This window comes from Euprymna scolopes, chromosome 22, assembly GCF_053919585.1.
Source record: "Euprymna scolopes isolate OS-2025 chromosome 22, ASM5391958v1, whole genome shotgun sequence".
Taxonomy (NCBI): Eukaryota; Metazoa; Mollusca; class Cephalopoda; order Sepiida; family Sepiolidae; genus Euprymna; species Euprymna scolopes.
In genome coordinates, this window is record NC_136503.1 from 10,958,156 (window position 1) to 10,979,195 (window position 21,040).

A 21,040-nucleotide genomic window follows, 5' to 3' on the forward strand; every position below is an offset into this window, starting at 1 on the left:
TTTCTGTTCACGCCGGACGTCCACATGATGGAAATATGCCACAGATTTCTTTAAGGATACTGGAAATAAACTGTAATAACCAGATATATTCTGACACTACATTAACCAGATTACTTAGATAAATGCTTTTGCAGTTTTAGCAAAAGGGCTACAATAATATCGGGGTCTCCATTCACACTGAACGGCCACAGAATGCCCGGCAGCATTATATTACATATGAAATATGCCACTGTGGAATTTCCACGGGTCCTGTTAGTATATATAATTATTTTATGTATCTATTTTCAGTATTTACTTCGATAGTGATCGAGACATGTGTGTGTATAAATAAGAAAAATTAGATAAATATGGTGACTTATTTTCAAAAATCATTTTTTTCTTAACGTTTTTTTTTTTTAACGTTATTACATTTTTATTGCTATTCACCAGATTTTAAAAAAATAATTTTGAAGCTCGACTGATGTATGTGGCATTATTGAAATAAAATTATTTTGCCTTTAGAAATGTACAAATAATCTTAGAAAATTTATTCTTTTATCTTTCGTGTAATATTACATAGGTGTGTGTGTGCGCGTGTGTGTGTGTGTGTGTGTGTGTGTGTGTGTGTCTACGAGAGATTCTTTCTAGTCAATTCCGTATGCATTTCCTACAATTGAGCAACACTTATTTCTTCCACTGATATCAACTGATTCTTTTCTTCAATTTATGCATAAACAGTTTTTCAATAATCCTCAAAAAATATAATTGATGATTTTATCAAAAAGAAATATTAGATTTTATCACAATATTCGTCCAAAATAGTTGTTATGCATCAAATTCTTTACTTTTATTATCATTATCTTATAATTATAGGCATATATTATTATATAATGACTATAGCTTTAAAAAATTTTACTTTTATTATTATCTTACGATTATAGACCCATAAAATTTTAGTTTCATTATTATATAATAATTATAGCTTTTAAAACTTACTTTTATTATCTTATGATTATAGACCCATAAAATTTTAGTTTCATTATTATATAATAAATATAGCTTTTAAAACTTACTTTTATTATCTTATGATTATAGACCCATAAAATTTTAGTTTCATTATTATATAATAAATATAGCTTTAAAACGTACCTTTATTCTCTTATGATTATAGACCTATAAAATTTTAGTTTCATTATTATATAATAATTATAGCTTTTAAAACTTACTTTTATTATCTTATGATTATAGACCTATAAATTTTATTTTTGTTATTACATTTTTAATTATTTTTTTTATTATCCAATGATTATAGTTGTATAATTTTTATTTTTCATTAATAAACGATCATTCTAGCTGTATAAATATTTATTTTCGTTAACATACAATGATTATAGCTATAAAAATGTTATTTTTATTATCATCTAATGTGTAAAGCTGTATACAATGTTATCTGAATTAATATATAGTGTATAGCTGTTTAAATTTTTTTGTTATTATATAATAATTATAGTTGCCTATTATTATTATTATTATTATTATTATTATTATTGTTATTATTATTATTATTATTATTACTATTACTATTATTATTATTATTATTATTATTACTATTATTATTATTATTATTATTATTATTATTATTATTATTATTATTATTATTATTACTATTACTATTATTATTGCTATATCTAATTATATTTTATTTTTTTCCTATTGATTTTACCTGTATAAATATTTATTTCCATTATTATGTAATGGCTATAGGTGTATAAAATTGTATCTTATTTATATCTAATGATTATAGCCTTATAAAGATTTATTATTATATAGTAATTATAACTTCATGAAATATGTTTTTTTATAGATTATAATAGCTTAACTTAATTTTCCTTTTATTTTTTCGATTTAAATCTATTAATACGCACACGTATCCATATTTCCACAGTTATATATACGTGTATAATGTGGATATATGACATTGTGTACGGATTTCTTTTAAATTACATATTTTTATGGATTAATAGGTTTGATATATCTTTTCAATTGCTGTTGCAATGTTATATATATATATGTGTGTGTGTGTGTGTGTGTGTGTATGTTCCTTTTTAATACAATGTATTTATTTTGAGAATGTTTCAGTAAATATATATATATATATATATATATATATATATATGACCATTAAGCCAATTCTTAAACCGAACTAAATCAAACGACAGATAAATTAAATACATTTACTACTACTACTACTACTACTACTACTACTACTACTACTACTACTACTACTACTCACTAAGAGTTTTCACATAGGCCATCAAAGATGTCTTAATCAACTTGTGGTGTTCCCTGGATTCTGAGTGACAACAAATTTTCAGTACTCTCCACTTCATTCAACAACATCTACAAATGAATATGCTTATCGCAACAGCCGCTTACTATTGATTTCTCACTCTGAGCGGTCGTTGGTCCCCACTGGAATCTGGAAGTGGAGGTCTAGTTAATGCTTTCTCTTCTCGGTCTTTCCATCCTTCCCTTCATGACTATTTGGTGTGCTGCCACTTTATACCGGCACTACAATTTGGGAAGGATGGGGGGGTAACTTACAGTAATACGATTGTTATTATTATTCTTTTATTGTTGTTGTTATTTACTTTCTTATTAGGAGTTTACTGAAAAATCATTATCAATGATTGTTCCCTGGAGTCTGAGTGACAACAACTGTCTCCAGATTTTCAGTACTCTCCACTTCCTTTGATAAGCTTTCCAAATGATTTTATGCTATGCGTTTAGCACTGATTTCTTGCTGCCAACGACCATTGGTCTTTTCTGCGATTTGGTTAGCGATAGGCCTCTCCTTAATTTCAGTACTCTCTACACTATTCTAGTGGAGTTTTGCTTAGTTTTTTCCTTCCTCGTTTTTTCCATCCTCTTTGATCTTCCACAACTTCTTCATGTGATGCCAGCCGAGGTTGGTGCCATGACTTAATTTATTTATTTAGTTAGTTGCTGTTCCCTTACGTTCATTTGGAAGTGGGGAAGTGACGGTAGTCAAGTGGTTAACAACACAGACTGACCACCTGACTGTTCCAAGTTCGAATCCAGTTTGTTCCATAAAACAACTTTCACTTAGGATGTTTGCAACCTTCACGTGACCCTTCCCATAATTTCTGATGTTTTTCTCAAAAGAATTCTGACTAGAAAATTGTTGGGGAAACCAATGCCAACAATAGAATCTTTGGATTCATATGATGATGATGATGATGATGATTTGGAATGTGATGTTTTTTGTTTTATTTCTGTTGAAACTTTCATGTGACTGGTTAGCATTCGCAGTTTGTGTGGGTTGGTTTCCGCACTTGAAGATTTTCCTCATAATTTCAGCTGTTTTCATTATTTCTCTCCATACCCTAGTCTCAGTCGTTCATTTTTATTATTACTCCAGTAATAGTACAGTAGGGGTTCTCACATGGGTCATCATAAGAGATTGCTCACTGACAGCAACGGGTGTTCTCTAGAGTATGGGTGACAAAAATCTACTCAGACTTCCAGTACTCTCCATCTCTTTCGATTATTATTATTTACTAGAAATAGTCACACAGGCCATCATCAACGATTTTTCTTTGAGAACAATTATGACATTCTCTGGAGTTTGAGTGATAACAAGTCTCCCAAGATTTCCAGAACTTTCCATCTCTTTCAATAACCACAGCAGATGAATTTACGTTATTGTAACAGCCGCTTACCATTGATTTCTCATTGATGGTGACCATTGGTCTTTACTGGAATTTGGGTGGCAAAAAGCCTCCCCAAGGTTCGAGTCCTCTTTGCACTCATCCAGCAGAGGTCTGGTTAGTACTTTCTGACCTCGGTTTTTCCATCCTCCTTGACCCTCCTTGCTTATTTGGTGTGGCGTAAGTTTTAGTGGCACACACACACACACACACACACACACACACACACACGCACACAAAGGGGGGAATGTAGGGGTGCAGGGCGTTAACTTACAATTATGCAGTTTCAGTTTTCATGATTTAATGTGATGCTCCTTTGTGTTTCACATCTGTATCATTTTCTGCATGTTCAGTTTGTGCATGTAGCTCATATGTGTTAGTTTCCGCATTCGAGGGTTTTCTTTAATATTTCAGCCATTTTCATTATTGTCATCCGTCATATTTTATCAGCCATCACTCTGATTCCAATCTTTCCCATTCATTTAAAAAAATGTTTTGGTATTGTTCCTAGTGCTCCTACTATTAGTGGTGTTATGTTTACTTTATATTATTATCATATTTATTATTATAAAAATATGTACTTAAAACCTCAAATATATGACATTTTTAACAATGTACGTATCCCCGACAAACCCACTTAGCAACAAAATCACACCCCTTCACTGCCGAGGTCACTAAATGTCAGAAAGTTTTCTACTCTAATAGCTTCTTCCCTAGAACAGCTAGACTTTGGAATTCCCTTTTTGCTACCTGCTTCCCAAACTGTACTGATATATGCAAAAGTTCAAAGGCAACGTAAACCAATGTCTTAATCTTTCTTAGGTATAGTCCAAATTAGTAGCCCTTTGTGTCCAAGTGACAATATGGCTTGTTTTGGGGGTGGAGGTGAGTAAAAATATATATGTATATTTTTTTTTCTAAATATTCTCCTCCTCCCAAATATCGTTTTATAAAGAACAGAAAAACCGCCAGAGTGCTCGATTAAAAACATAGAGGTATCATATATTATGGCAAAATTGTACAATTAAGTAATAATGACAGAAAACATTGGTTTCAGATAGCGAACAAATATCTCGTGTATCCGTATGAAACCCTCTGTTATGGTTAACTAATTGGCTGTACCAACATGCAGAAATTTGAATGTAATGTGAACAAATATCTTGCTACTTAAGTTGCTCCCTATATATCTGATCCCTTTCACAGTAGCCACTTACGTCTCAGTCTTGTTTGGGTTGAATACTACAAGTTTAAAAATTTTCCCCATAATATACTATATACATATAATTATGTTAGCAAAGAGTAAATCTTTAACAAAGCAAAACTTACCAAGATGAGAAAAGCTCAACACTATTAAGAGGAGCGAACAATAATATTAAATAAAAGATAAGGAATAAAAAGTTATATATGACTTTATTATAGCATCAAAACAAGTAAAAATAAAAAGGAAAATTAATTTTCTTAAATTTCCCCTTTATTTTTTCTTGTTCTGATTATATGATAAAATTATATATAACTTTTAGTCCTCATGTTTCATTTAATATATATGTGTGTGTGGGGGGGCACTCTCTGGAAAATATAGGCTAAGAGGCAGTCAACTGGCGTTTACGCAATGTTCACAACTTCTATCGTTCGAACACTCTGAATTGTCTAATGTCTGTGCCCGTATTGAGCATTTATTAGTTATTAATTACCTTCATTCTCGTGGCAATTGTTTGGTGGCCTAGAGGTAAAGGCTTAACAAATGGAGCCAAAGGTGGCTCTGAAACTGGGTTCGAATCGCCTCACCGGTAGGAATAGTCATCCTACACTGATAATTGTGTAAGCATGAAACACTAGTGTTTATAGGTATAAAAGAATAATTACTATTTGATTATAATTTTGTATAATATATGCAGGTATATTTATACATGCATATATATGTGTGTGTGTATGCATATATATATATATATATATATATATATATATATATATATAACTACTTAATTTACTTACATAAAAGTAATATACGAAAGTATAGATTTATGCGTAAACTTTAAGTATTTACTTCAAAAGTACTCAATACCTAGGTAGAGCTAAGTAAGTTATAAAATGTATATGGCGATTAAGCTACATTGAATATTCCGCGTTTCATCCACTCTAGGACTCTTCAGGCTTATGCGCATAAACCTGAAGAATCCTAGAGTGGATGAAACGCGGAATATTCAGTGTAGCTTAATCGCCATATACATTTTATAACTTACTATATATATATATATATATATATGTATATATATATATATATATATATATATATATATATATATGTACATATATATATATATATATATATATATATATATATATATATGTACATATATATATATATATATATATATATATATATATATATATATATATATATATACATTCTAATGAGTATGTTTGTTGACATATATTTCATATCATTGTTTTCATATCGATTTATTTGTAAATAGTTTAGTTTTTACTTTTTCTTAATTTCAATTAAAAAAATTGGAAAGCTTTTAATTCGTCATCTTGTGTATCTTTACTTTTGCTACTGTGTGGGAGGTGGCGGAAGTGCGTGGGCTTGAGCCTTTCTCGCCACCCAATACAACCTGCAGTGTCTGCTTGTCTCTTGCCTTGTGGTGACATTCAGCAAAATGCCATTTTTTATTTTTCTCATTCGATATTTACGTCATAAATATGCAAAATCTTTCAGCAGAATGATATCCTCGGTGTTTTTTTTTTTTTTTTTTAATTACAAATCTGCAAACAAAAACTAAAATTAAATGAAATTTCTTTGGTTGTTTTTTTTTTATTTATTTATTTTTTTTTTTTCAAAATGATTCTTTCTTATCACTTTATTTGGCAGTTGTGGGAAGAAGACCTGGCGTTGAATAAATGAAGAATTTTATGTCCTTTTCTGTTCTCTTCTCAATACCATTATTACCTTTGTCTTCTGCCTTGTGATGTGTTCAAGTTTTAGGGTAGGGCCAAAAATGTACTCAATATTGATTTGATAAAAGGAGGTTTAAGTACAGTGACATTTGTAACAATATATTTTTTTGGTAAATTTATAGTCTTTAACCCTCTCAAGGCACATCCTGCGTTTTCCTAAAGTGAATAAGTGTTTCTGTTAGACAAATCCATATATATATATATATATATATATATATATATATATGTATATGTATAATGGAGCAAAAGGTGACTTCATAGCTGGGTTCGAATCTCATGACCGGCAAGAATTGTTATCCTACACTGATGATTACATAAGCATGCAACACTACAAGGTAGAACGATAAAACTGTCATCCTAAAGAAAACAACACTACAGCTTTGTTTTAAAACTTTTATTGAAAAAATCAATTCAATAACTGGATTATGTAGTAGAGCTGACGTCTATTCAATGTAGCCGTTTTCAGAGTCAATCACTGCCTCGATACGGGTCCAGAACTGGGAGCATGCTTTTTTCCACAAGCGCCGGTGGGAGCTCAATGGATACTCGGTGGATGGCAGGCTAGAAGGCTCCTATTGCTCTTGGAATTTGTACACAACTGGCCAACTAGTAGATGGTTTGCAACCGGTTTTCATCAAAAGGAAATTATTATATTTTTATTACATTTTCACCCCAAACAAGGCATATTGCCATTTTGATGTAGGGTGCTACTATTAGGGACACAGGCTACAGGGGTACTAGGTGGGGAGTTGGGCAGCAAGATGGAATCATGTTGTTTTTTATAGAGAAACAATTTTATCGTCCACCCTGTAATTATCATTAAAAACACAACACGGTGAACATTTAAAATAAAATAAAATCGAAACTTTAACATTTTAAAATGATTACAAATTTTAAAATAAAATAAAATCGAAACTTTAACATTTTAAAATGATTACAAATTTTTACGAGTGAAAATAAGTGAGAATAATATTTCGTTGATAAGGTTCTCTTTCTCATCACACAATATTCAGAGGTGAGCATTTAATGAAAAAGAAATTTCACATAATATATTTTAAATAAGAGTTTAACTTTTCAAATATGTTTTGAAAATTTAAATACAGGTTAAATAAAGGGATGTTATAGTTTGCTTCAAGCATTGTGTGTAGTGTGTAATAGTTTTGATCTTTGAAAGTAGTGACATTTTTCTCAAAACTGTCAGAAATCTCCATTTAACTTAGAGTTCCAATTTATTGTCAAAAAATGCTCTCTAAGTTGTATGGAGACCTTTTGAGAATGAGGTTTACCTCGAAATATGAAAAAAAATACCATCCCATCTTTAATGCAATACAATATGTTGGGTGGCTGGTTAATTTTAATGCATCTAAAACCAAGCTTCCATCTTTACATCATCAACGCTCTGACCACCGTCTGACATCAGTTGAAATGAATGGCTCTCATCTTGGGGAGGCTCCATGTTTTGACAAGCTTCTTGGTCTAACCTTTACTCTTGATCTGAAATGGAACATATACATAAAATTTGTTTCCAAGGTCGTTGGATAAATGGTGAGATCACCCTACCGCTCCAGTAGATATCTCACTGCTGATGCAATTCTCTATCTGTATAAAAGCCAAGTACGTCCTAGGATAGAGTAATGTCACCACATCTGGGCAGAGGCTGATAAAAGCACATCTTGCCTTGACAGAGTTCAAAATAGACTTCATAGCCTAGTAGGGATGCCCTTTTCTTTTCCCTGTAACCTCTTTCCCACAGAAGAAACTGCGAGTCTGTCTCTATCATTATTTCTATGGCAAGTGCTCGTCTGAGCTCCAATCTATGGTCCCCCTTACCAAACTTTCATGAAAAACACTTGTCTAGCTGAAAACACTATCAATAAGTTCCTCCGTTCTTTATCTGTGCCTAAACCTAAACGTAGATTCTATGAACAAAGTTTCTTTCTTAGAACTGCACACCTGTGGAACTATCTTTTGTTTGCCTGTTTTCCAGCTGACTACAATATGGTCGTCTTCAAGTCCAACATAAACAAATTCTTGAGTAATCCAATTTACTAAATTTCCACTACTACAATATTGTCACATTAGCTACTGTACATTCATTAACCTTTATCCTCGAGTGGCCTTCGAGTCTTGATAAGTGGTGACTCCTATGTAAAAAAAAAAAAAAGTTATCGATTATTATTGAATTCATCAATGTCATCACAATGTATTTTTGCTTCGTGTGAATATGACTGTTTTAATAAATAGTGTCTTTTTTTTTTTTTTTTTTTACACAGTGATCACCACTTATCAAGGCCCTGAAGCCACTCAGGAATAAGGGTTATTGCAAGTACATTACGTTAGTGTGGAGATTTGATGAAGTGTTTAATTAAGGAGGCGGTTCATTAGGAATTTGTTAACATTGGACTTGAAGACATCTAAGTTGTAGTCCGGTGGGAAGAAGGCAGACGGAACAGAGTTCCACAGGCGTGCAGTTCTAAGAAAGAAGCTTTGTTCATGGAATCCGCGTTTTGATTTAGGCACAGATATAGAGTTGGGGAAATTTTTCACAATGGATTCAGCTAGACGGGTGTTTTTCGTGAAAGATTGGCGAGGGGGGGACCAGAGATTGGAGTTCAGACGAGCATCTGCCATGGAAATAACGATAAAACAAGGACAGGCTCGCAACGTCTCTTCTGTGGGAGAGAGGTTGCAGGGTAGAGAAAAGGGCATCCCCCACTAAGCCACGAAGTCTATTTTGTACTCTGTCAAGGCAGGATAGGCTGTTTTTAGCAGCTCCTGCCCAAATATGGCAACAGTATTCCATCCTTGGATGTACTTGGCTTTTATATAGATAGAGAATTGCATCAGTAGTGAGATATCTTCTGGAGCGGTAGCAGGATCCCACCATTTTTCCAGCGACCTTGGCAACAGACTTGATGTACGTGTTCCATTTCAGATCAGGAGTAAAGGTCAAACCCAGAAGCTTGTCAAAACACGGAGCCTCACCCAGACGAGAGCCATCCATCACAATTGATGCCAGATGGGGATCAGAGCGTTGATGATGTAAGGATAGGACATTGTCACTAGTGTTCGTAATTTATTGCTGAAAGATAATTCTTATAAGAAGTGAATGTGGTAAGAAAGCGTATAGCGTGGGATTTTTATGTAGAATTCAATATGGCTGCCAACGTTTGGCACCAGTTTCTTAAGTTTAGGGAACCGCATCAACTGTTTTCAGAAGGAACTTTTGTTAATTAATGAAAATATAAACTCTATAAAAAGTCACATTAGGATTTATGAAAATAACAGTTAAATTATGATGAATATTATGAGAGGATTGAAACTCTGTACATACCACCTGCACAAAACAAAACTATATTTATTCCTCTCTCTCTCTCTCTCTCTCTCTCTCTCTCTCTCTCTCTCTCTCTCTCTCTCTCTCTCTCTCTCTGTTAGAAATATTACTTATGGAAAACGAAAGTTTGTGAAATCAGTTGATGCGGTTGCCAGGCAGCTTGAGAAATTGCTGGCGAATGCTGGTGCACATACTGGATTCTAAATAAAACCATATGTTATAAACTTTGTTTTATCATATCTATTTCCAATCACCTTGTATTTTTCCACAATGTCTCTTATCAATAAATAAATAAAAATAATTGTGCCTAACTATATCTGTCCACGTATGAATACATATTCTATAATTAACTAGTAAGGTACTCATCTTTGGACGGGTAAAATTAATTTCTTTAACAGAAGAGTTTTTCATTACTTTTAAAGAATAAACGCAAGATGTTTTGAGACTAAACGATACCTTCATGTTTAGAATAATTATTCTAATTTTGATTAAATTCTATTACTTAATTTGGATTTGTATATTTTATTCTGAGAACAAAATACTAACAAAGCAAAATCAACAAATCGGTGAGCGGTCTATGATCATCCCTGTCAGTGTGCCTTTGATTTGTCTACGCTAATCCTAGCTAGAGCTCTCAGTCACAATCATATCACATTTACACCAGGAGTCGTCCGACTTAAGATTCCCAAATCAAATCGTTTTCCTTTTTATTAATTAATATTAATCAAATCGTTGTTTCTTATTAATTAATATATATATATATATATATATATATATATATATATATATATATATATATATATAGTCATCCACATACAGTACTGTTTCGCTGTTTCACAGCTCATCAATTGAGTAAAATGATTCATAATTTTGAATTAAAAATCAGTTTGAAAGGGAAAACCAATAAAATCAATAGTTTGTACGATCGTTTCGGAAACGATGATTTATTGAAATAGACAATATGTCTTGAACAATAATTTGATAAAAAGATTTTTTTTTTTTTTTTTAATATTTAAACAAAGTATCCTCACCAGCAGTAGTGGCGGAGAGGTTTAAAGACACCAAAATAAACAAGCATTTTTGTATTAAGGCAGATTTTCCTTTTTTCAGCCCGTTTTTAAAGTTTGTTATTATTTTAGTTCATCTATTTCTTGGCATGTTGTTAAAAGTTGTCAACTTTTTAGAGAAGGTCAAATCCAGAAATTTGTCAAAGCATGGTGCTTCCCCAACACGAGAGCCATTCATTTCAATTGGGACCAGATGGGGGTCAGAGCGTTGATAATGAAAAGAAATTTGATTTTAGATGCCTCAAAATTAACCAGACACCTTTTTCTTCACTGCACCATGTGCTCAAGATGAGAGAGAATTAATCTTCATTAGACACACACACACACACACACACACATATATATGTAGAGAGAAAGAGAGAGAGAGAGAGAGAGAGAGAGAGAGAGAGAGAGAGAGAGAGAGAGATGTATACACGCACACACACGCACACACACACACACACACACATATATATATATATATATACGGCATAATCGCGTTGACACACCGGTTCTTGGCAGATCACCGAAGTTAAGCAATGTTGAGCCTGGTTAGTACCAGATGGGTGACCATTTGGGAATTCTAGGTGCTGTATGTGCTCTCCGCTTATCTCGGCATTTGTTTCCAGTCGTCCTGTACTTCACTTGCCACTGGTATTTAACAATGTCGTCTCAGGAGAGGTGTGGTTGGAGATTGCGCACCTCCTGCCACAAAAACTTTACGCGCAAGCAACCCTTCATGTGTATCCATAGTCTGTCCAAGACTGAAGGAGCCTGCATATATATATATATATATATATATATATATATATATATATATATATATATATATATATATATATACTAGTGGGGGAGTCAGCTTTGCCCGGGTGTAAAATGCATGTGATATTTTAATTTGTCCAGATTTCGTATATATTTTTATAAAGTCGTGATTTCAAAGTAAAAAAAAAATATATTTAGGTGCTATCAGCTAGAATTTAAACCGAAACTGTAGCATTCAAAAATGGTGACGTTACCACTGTACCAACGTGACATGCTTATAAACTGATTAAAAATAAATTACGATGAATGTACAAAATGTTTAACGATTTTTTCAATTTTTGACCCATTTTTGACCCTTTAAAAACAATTTTAACCGAGAAAGAACCGTAAAAGAATGGCCCGTAAAAAATTGAATCATTTGAGTGTCGCTCTGCAAGTTTTAGTTTTGAAGGAAATAAAGTTTGAGAATAGAGAGACAGACCGACAAACAGACATATAGTCGTTTATATAGAAGATATATAAATATATATAGATATATACATACACACACACACATATACACACATACACACACACACACACACACATATACATATATATATATATATATATATATATATATATATATATATATATATATTAGAGAGAGAGAGGGAAAAATGGAGTTTCATTTATGTCTCTGTCTTCACAAGAGAATAATGAGGGGAGATATTCAAAACAAAACAAAAAGGTTTTAATTAAAATTTTCTTTTCTCAAACTTAATTTCTTGAATGAGAATTGTGAAATTAAAATGAGTCTTTTTGTTTGTTTCTGTAAAAGCTGCCATAGACACAAGAAAAAAATGCATCTGCGTATGTAATGCTTTTATAAAAATTTACTTATATCTATAACAGTGGTGAACATTAAATTATGAAGAACTTGAATGCAAAACGCAATAAATCCAATTGCTTCAAACTGAGAAATTAAACAATAAATATAAACAACCTAGCAAAGCCTAATTTGAATTGAAAGCAAAAAGGAAATTATGCCGATATTGTATTTTATAAAACACGATTTGTGTGGGATGTTCAGCAGTGTTGAAATGCAACGCATTTTCTAATGATAGCTTTGAAATGGCGTTTATCGCATTTTGCATTGGAATTCTTCAATTATATCTTTCCATTTAAATTAGAATGAAGAACAATTTACTTTTTTTGTACATGAAAACCCAATCTTTTCTTTTTCAAGCGTCAAATGATGTTTTTGCTTTAAGTTTATTTAGTGACCTCCTACGTCATCTTTAATGATAATACAAAGCTTTTAGTAAAACGAATAGAGCACTTCTTGGCTGCTGATATTGTTTATAGAAAGATATAAGCAGTAAGATTCCCCTTCTTCGCTTGTGCTGATGACGCAATGGATAAAAGCTTGAACTTGTCGAAATAATGACCGGGTCTCAGTCTCAGTCGTTCGCATGTCAAGCTACACTGAAAAGCTGTGATACAGCGAAACAGTCTGTGAATGATATTAAATGAATGATTTTTTTTAAATTTGTAATTAGAAGAATGGGCTATATATCATTATTTTTATGTTTGAAATGTTGAAATGATTCATGGTATTCTTATATGTTTAAATAATAATAATAATAACGTCTGCTTTCACTATATATGTATGTGTGTGTGGTTATTTGGAAGTTTTTCGCACTTTAAAACTATTTAAAAAAAAATGTAATTCCAAATCATTAGTAGGAAAAAAACTCCTTTAATTGTAAATCTCTCTCTCTCTCTCTCTCATATAGATATATTAAAATAAACGTTTTATGTATTTAAGATCCGTATTTTAGTATAAATAGTTGTTTATACGAACATTTCTGGCTACATATGTGCATACATACATGCATGTATGTATGTAAAACAAAATAATTGTGTGTATATGTGTCGATATGTATGTATGTATACAATATATATAAATACATATAGTTATACGCACACACACGTATATGCATCATTTTTATATTTAAATTTTAACATTTGACAACGTATTTGTCAGCATCGATCTCTTCTCCGAAAGAGAAAGCTAATACTCAACCGCATGCAAGTGGTAACTGGACAAACCGACAATCATGAGTGGAATTTAATAATGATATGTAAGGGATGAAATCGGCGTCAAAATAGTTTAGCAATGGTTGTCATTTCATATTTTTCCCGGTGACATTAGCTTAATGTGAGAATAAAAGTGATCAGAGACAAAATTTAGAACCAATTGTTCGGCATCCTTGTTTATTGAACGGAGGGGGGGGGGACCAAGTGTGACGCCATTTCGCACATCTCCATATTTATTTTTACATCGACGGTCAAAGAATAGCATCGGGTATCACGTGGTCAATAACATTGCGTAATAGAGTGCACCGTTCGGCTCTTTTTTAAAAATCATGCAGATAGGAAATATTTAGGACGTAGAAATGATTGACTGCGAACATATGGCAATGTGGCAGACACTGTTTCAGTACATACACGCATATATATATATATATATATATATATATATATATATATATATATATATATATATATATATATATATATGAGATAAATTTTGGAAGGTCTCCGTTTCTCTCACTCTCTCATATATATATATATATATATATATATATATATATATATATATATATATATATATAATATATATATATAGATATATATATATATATAATTTTTCGGGGGTTTTTTTTGTTTGTTTGTTTGTTTGTTTGGGGTTTTGTTTTTTTAAGAAAAAAAAAATTTTCTCAAACAAGTGGAATAAACCAAACAATTATCTTTTTTCGTTTTATTTTCAAGGACATAAAATCACACACGCACACACATACATACACATAAAAATGGCGTTAAGAGTGTTGCTAGTTTTTATGCCTCTTTTATGTTCATATATATATATATATATATATATATATATATATATATATATATATATATATATATATATATATATATATATACTAGCAAAAGTACCCGTCTTTGACTGGGTTCAAAAACAGCCTACAGAAAATGGACTCTGATTTATGAAAGTATGATAGGTTATGAAAAGGAAAGGTTGTAAAGAGATAGCTTCGAATTTGGGGCTATCAAAATCAAAGCAAAAGTTGATGAAAGTATAAATAAAATAGATAAACCCCATAATTTATTATACCATACCTGTTCACACTGAAACACTTATCACAATATTCTGTGGATCTATATTAAAAAACCTTGTTAAACTTTGTGACATATTTCCATTCTATGGAGGTCAGGCGCGAATGAACATCCCATAATTTTATTATACCATATTTCTTCAAACTGAAATATAATTATCAAAGTATACTTATGCAGATAGATATGAAAATTCTTTATTAAAGTTTGTGCCTACTTCCATTCTATGGAGGCCAGGCGCGACGCAGACCCCACAATTTTATTATCCCATCCCTATTTAAGTTAAAACATACTTATCAAAGTATTATTATGTACATCTATATCAAAAACACTTGTAAACGTGTTTTTTTTAATTTTTAAATTTTTTATTTCCATACTTTGTGGACCAGGCGCGAACGCAGACCCCACAATTTTAATGAATCCTCATTATACCAGATCAAACATACCCATTCCTGTGTCTCGATACATCTTCTATCATTATATGTGATCAGTTTTCTACAATAGTCAAGCATATAGGAGCCTATTCGTGACCAGACACCCACACAGACGTTCAGCTTTATATTATAGATATGTCTAGTTGAACAGGACTGAGTTTTCATTTTCTTTCCCAATTCTACAGGTAATTCGTTTTATTCGCCGGCCAATCATTTTTGTTTCGATTGGCAAGTCGTATTTGTTGGCTATTTACTCCAGCCCTTTCGATCGGTGATCTCGATCGTCGTCAGGTGAGCTTGTTGTTATATATATATATATATATATATATATATATATATATATATATATATATATATATATATATATAAAGCTGAACGTCCTGTGGAGAAAGTGGTTGCATGTGGAGAAAAGGACATCACCTACTAGATTTTGAAGCTGTTATGGTAGGATAGGGTGTGGCAGAAGTAATCCATTTTAAGACGCATTTGGCTCTTACACATGTAGGAGATTACATAGGGAGTGATATATACGATTTTATTTATGAAATAATTATTAGGGCAAGGACAACAGCATATTCTTTTCATTGTATTCACTCTCGAGTGTGTATCTGTTGATATCTTATATGCTTTTATATTGAGTGATGTGGTTCTCGGTTGATTAACTGTGTCTAACTGCGTCCGATATATACTCGAGAGTCAAAACAATGAAAAGAATATGCTGTTGTCATAGCCCTAATGCATGTCATAGCCCTAATACATGGGTGCACATTTTACTACGACTCTTTAACGTAGCTGTATTTTTGGTGAAATTTGAAACCGCGATAAGATCCTTATCGATTAAGCTACATAAACTCACAAGAATTACACGGCATTTTATCACGCATAAACACACAGTATTTTTTTTTTTTTTTTTTTACTCCTATGGATTAAATAAAGGATTCTGTGTCGACTCAAATTCAATAGAAAGATTCCCGAGTTCGACAAGATACACCTGAAAAAGGTTAGAGATTACATCGGCCAAAACGTTGTGAAAATCAAACTGAAGATGAGAAACGTATTTCGAAAAATCCAAATGATACATACGCTTATGTCGTCCGAAAGGTCGGACGATTAAAGAAATGATTTCTGTTAATGTTAAAATTTATTTTTATGTAATTTTTGAGATCCTATTTCTTCCACTGCCTCCTATGAAGTCATATATATACTAGAAGAGAAACCTGACGTTGCCCGGGATTTAATAAGGATTACCTTCCCATATGTTATTATCATCGAAATCGGTGAAATCGCCTATTTTTTAATCAAATGTTATCTATTTAGGGACCCATTTCGGTGCACCAGGAGAAAGCTTAACATTCCTCCCCACGCTGACTTAGTCCATGATACATTACACTGTAGCGAACCTACTATTGATTTTATAAAATTATTTTTAAATATTATAGTTAAAATCAAAGTTTAAAATGCAAAAACCAAGTATCATACTTTAGTTGCGCTTTAAACAGAAACATTAATTTCGAACACGCCCCTGTCATATAAAAGAACCTACTGTATATTTCCTATGCCTGGCCTTTCTACATGTTTGGTGATAATGGCTTGAATCAAAATTTACAGTCCAAAAATAAAGTATAACTGTTCAAAACATTCATTTCGAACGCGCCCCTGTCATATAAAAGAACCTACTGTTGATTTTACACACCGAAAATATTTGTTTGTGCGATGATGAAACTTCTCAAATCCACTTGTGATGTTAGATTGTGTAAACGTGTTAACGTTGGTCAAAAGCGGAGTGTTCCATTTTCATTTTTTTTAAATTATCGATTTTCAATAATGATCGAAGGCATTCCGGTACAAAACCTATCTCAGAATACTTCCAGATACATAAAGTACATTTGTGTGAAATTAAAAAAAAATTGTCCGGCCGTTTTGGAGATCATAGGGAACGAACTCACTCACACACACACACACACACACACACACACACACACACACACACACACACACACACACACACACACACACACAGAAAGTTTCTTTCATATAAAAATATGTAAATTATATATATAAACATATATGTATAAGAATACAAATTATATATATATATATATATATATATATATATATATAAGAATACAAATTATATGTGTGTAAGAATACAAATTATATGTGTGTGTGTGTGTGTGTGTGTGTGTGTGTGTGTGTGTGTGTTACTCTCGTAGATCAAATAAAGGATTCTTTTCAAAATTTCATACTGATTCCCGAGTTCAACAGAAAGGTTCTCGAATTCGGTAGGATACACCTGAAGACGATCAGAGGTTACATCGAAGCGTTACTCCGAAACAATGTTTCATGGTAAACAACTGATGATCCCTTTAAGAACATTCGTACTATTGGTAATTCATGTTAGTTAAACGATTCAGCGATTACATGAAATATATATATATATATATATATATATTTATATATATATATATATATATATATATATATATATATATATATATATATATATATATAAGCGTGTGTGTATGTATTGTATGTATTTAGGCAACATATTTTCATTTAAACAAACGGAATATTTCGGTTTAATTAATCTATTTTGATTTTTTTTTTTTCGATTTTTAAGACAATCAATAGCATATTTCTGTCGAATTGTCGTACGTAGATTCTGTATGTGTTTTGTGTACCTTTTTTTTCCGAGCATTTTCACTTATGCAATTGTTTTCAGACTGGTATGACTTATTCATGTCTGCTGAGTTCGAACTGCGTGGCAATTTATAGTCTTTTAAAAAGTATGGTGATGAGATGTCGTACGTGAGATGTGATCGTAGCTAATTAAAATTTACAGTTAAGTGTAAATATTTTTTATTCTTTTTTGTTAAAAATATTTGGGCGTCAATTAGTAAGCTAGGTACTTTAAAATATTGCGACTAGAGTGGTACTTCATATTATTTATTGTCAGATGTCTTGCCTTTATATACAACAAGCATGGATACCCGGCGTTGTACGGATGGTCATGAAGTTCAGTTTGGACACGGCTTTTATACTAAGGATATTGAGCAACCCCCACAAAAAAGGGAATCGCCTAAAAAAAAGAAGTAGATGACAACTTCCCCACCAGATATTTTGGCAGTCCGTATGATGGAAGCCTCCACCCCACTAAAAAAAAAACTATAAATGAATCAAAATAACTTTTCTTTCAATCAAAATAGCAGCAGTGACTGCAAAAAAAAAAAAAAAAAAAAAAAAAAAATTAGCCACGGTAAGCAGGCTCAAACCTGAAATGTGAAAGAAGGACCACGACGACTTATGACGTCATGACACTGCAAAATAACGTTTTTAAACATAGTTTCAGTTTGATATGCGAGCGTGACTTGTGAAAATCGCGAAGCGGAAAGTGACCCTCCTTGCAAGAAATGGTCCATTTGACCACCATAGAATTAATCTTTTTTTTTTTTTTTTTCTCATATTATGCATCTGAGGCATCGCTCTTTCTGATGGTACTGGTTTCGATTCAGTTCAATGCAACTGACGAAAGTTTTTAGTAGATATAAAAACCTACACACATGCACACATCTTTGCTTTATATAATAGAAGATGCTTCCAGGATTTTCAGTCGTTTTACGCTGGAGTCATGGTATACAATTTTTGCGTTATTAATCTAAAGTTGACTAAATTATTTTCCGCACAATTCGAACTCAACAGACAGGGTTAAGTCAAACCAACGCCCCACCTGAAGAGGATAAAATGAGTCAGTCACAAGTACTCACAAAAACTAGAACAAAAGAACGCATACAGAGTCTGTATTCAGCAATTCAACAGAAATATGCGGTCGATCATACTAAAAGTCGGAAAGGTAAAAAAAAATATATATAGAAACTAATCAAACAGAAACATTTCATATTACACAATAAAGTTTGTCTAAATGAAAGAATGCTGCTTAAATACACACAATTTAAATTAAACGATGCAGTCACACAAGATGAAACAAATACTTGGAAATTTAGAGTTAACTTTATTAAGCAACAAATTGCCATTGCACAAGAAGTTATCAGTCAACACATGGTAGTAGGTGTGCCGGGTGTGGTACTAAGTTGTCTGAGAGGATGTTAAAAAACACTAGGAATCCCAGATTTGTTAGGTTGTCTTTAGTCCTCTGCTATTATTGGTATCATCAATATCCTTAAGTAAACCCTCGAGCCTTGAAGCTCCTTATTTGGAGCTGAAATTGAGAGAGAATCCTCTCTGAGAATAAATCCCATCTCTTTTTAGGATGGTGTTATCAAACGAAAGTATTATTATGACTTTGGACCATTCAGAACTCAGATCAGCCTTAAAACCGACTCTTGTGCCAACATAAAATTCCAGACAAAGAACGAGTCTTTTTCTATCTTACATCTATCAAGTGTAAGTTCGGATTTCTTAATGGTGTGTATATATGATATATAAAGTAAACTTTGTTTTCTACTCTATCTTTGTGATCGACAACCGTCATAACAACCGTCATAACAACCATCATAACAACCGTCATAACAAACATCATAACAAACATCATAACAACCGTTACATAGATAAATCTGCTTAATAAATGAATTCTGATAAATATTTGTCTTTGCTGTTAGGAAACAACATTTTACATTTGATTAATTTCTTCAAGTTTTATATTTAATCTTAATTTGATTGTTCTGTCTTATATAGCGAAAAAGGGGGTGAGTAATTACTCAGTAACTGGAATCTACTCACTCACCCCATTGAAAAAATTAACAAAATTTAATAAAACACTGATTGTTAATTATATTTCATGTGATTATATTTACCTTTATTTCATATTTCAGTTCCTTTCTCAATAAAGATAAAAAAAACATTAAACTTATTTCTACTTAAAGAATGTTTTAAATAAATATATAATAATAATAATAATAATAATAATAATAATAATAATAATAATAATAAACCAACTCTGGATAACGACAACCATACTAGAAATCAAAATAAAAGTACTAATAATGGACAAGATAAATGCAACTGCAGATCCCACACACTTTGCCCACTTCAAAATAAATGTCTAACCAAAAGCATAGTTTACCAGGCCACAATATTTGCAAAAGAAAACCCGAATAACAAGAAATATTATGTAGGTATAATTTTTTTAGATTTCAAAACCCGATATTATTATCACAAAAGTACATTCAAAAATAAAAAACACCGAATGAAAACAACACTAGCAAACAAATACTGGGAACTCAAAGAAAGCAGACGTTCGCCAGTAGTCGAATGGAAAATAGTAAGACAAGCTAACACATGTAGAGACCTGGACGATCCATGTAGATTATGCCTTCATGAAAAATTTGCTATCCTACACTTTAAAGAACCCTAACATCTATTAAAATGAGAGAAGTAGCGAACAACTGTGTTCACAAAATACCCTTTACTCTAGGATAGCGATACAAAATAATTTTAAAACTAACAATAACAATAGAATATAAATAAATAGAATAAACATACATATACGTAAATTATCATATATATATATATATATATATATATATATATATATATATATATATAAACTAACATAAAATATTTTTTTTTTTTTAAAACACACATTTAACCTAGGTTTAAAATAGGTCAGAAAAC

At 31.8% G+C, this 21,040-nt stretch overlaps 1 protein-coding gene and 1 pseudogene across 20 annotated transcripts in view; both read left to right on the top strand.

Moving 5' to 3' along the window:
• Positions 1-21,040, top strand: part of LOC145243887 (uncharacterized) — a 1,140,095-nt gene that overhangs the window by 795,688 nt on the left and 323,367 nt on the right. The window lies entirely within an intron of this gene.
• LOC145244166 (5S ribosomal RNA) lies at positions 11,531-11,647 on the top strand (annotated as a pseudogene).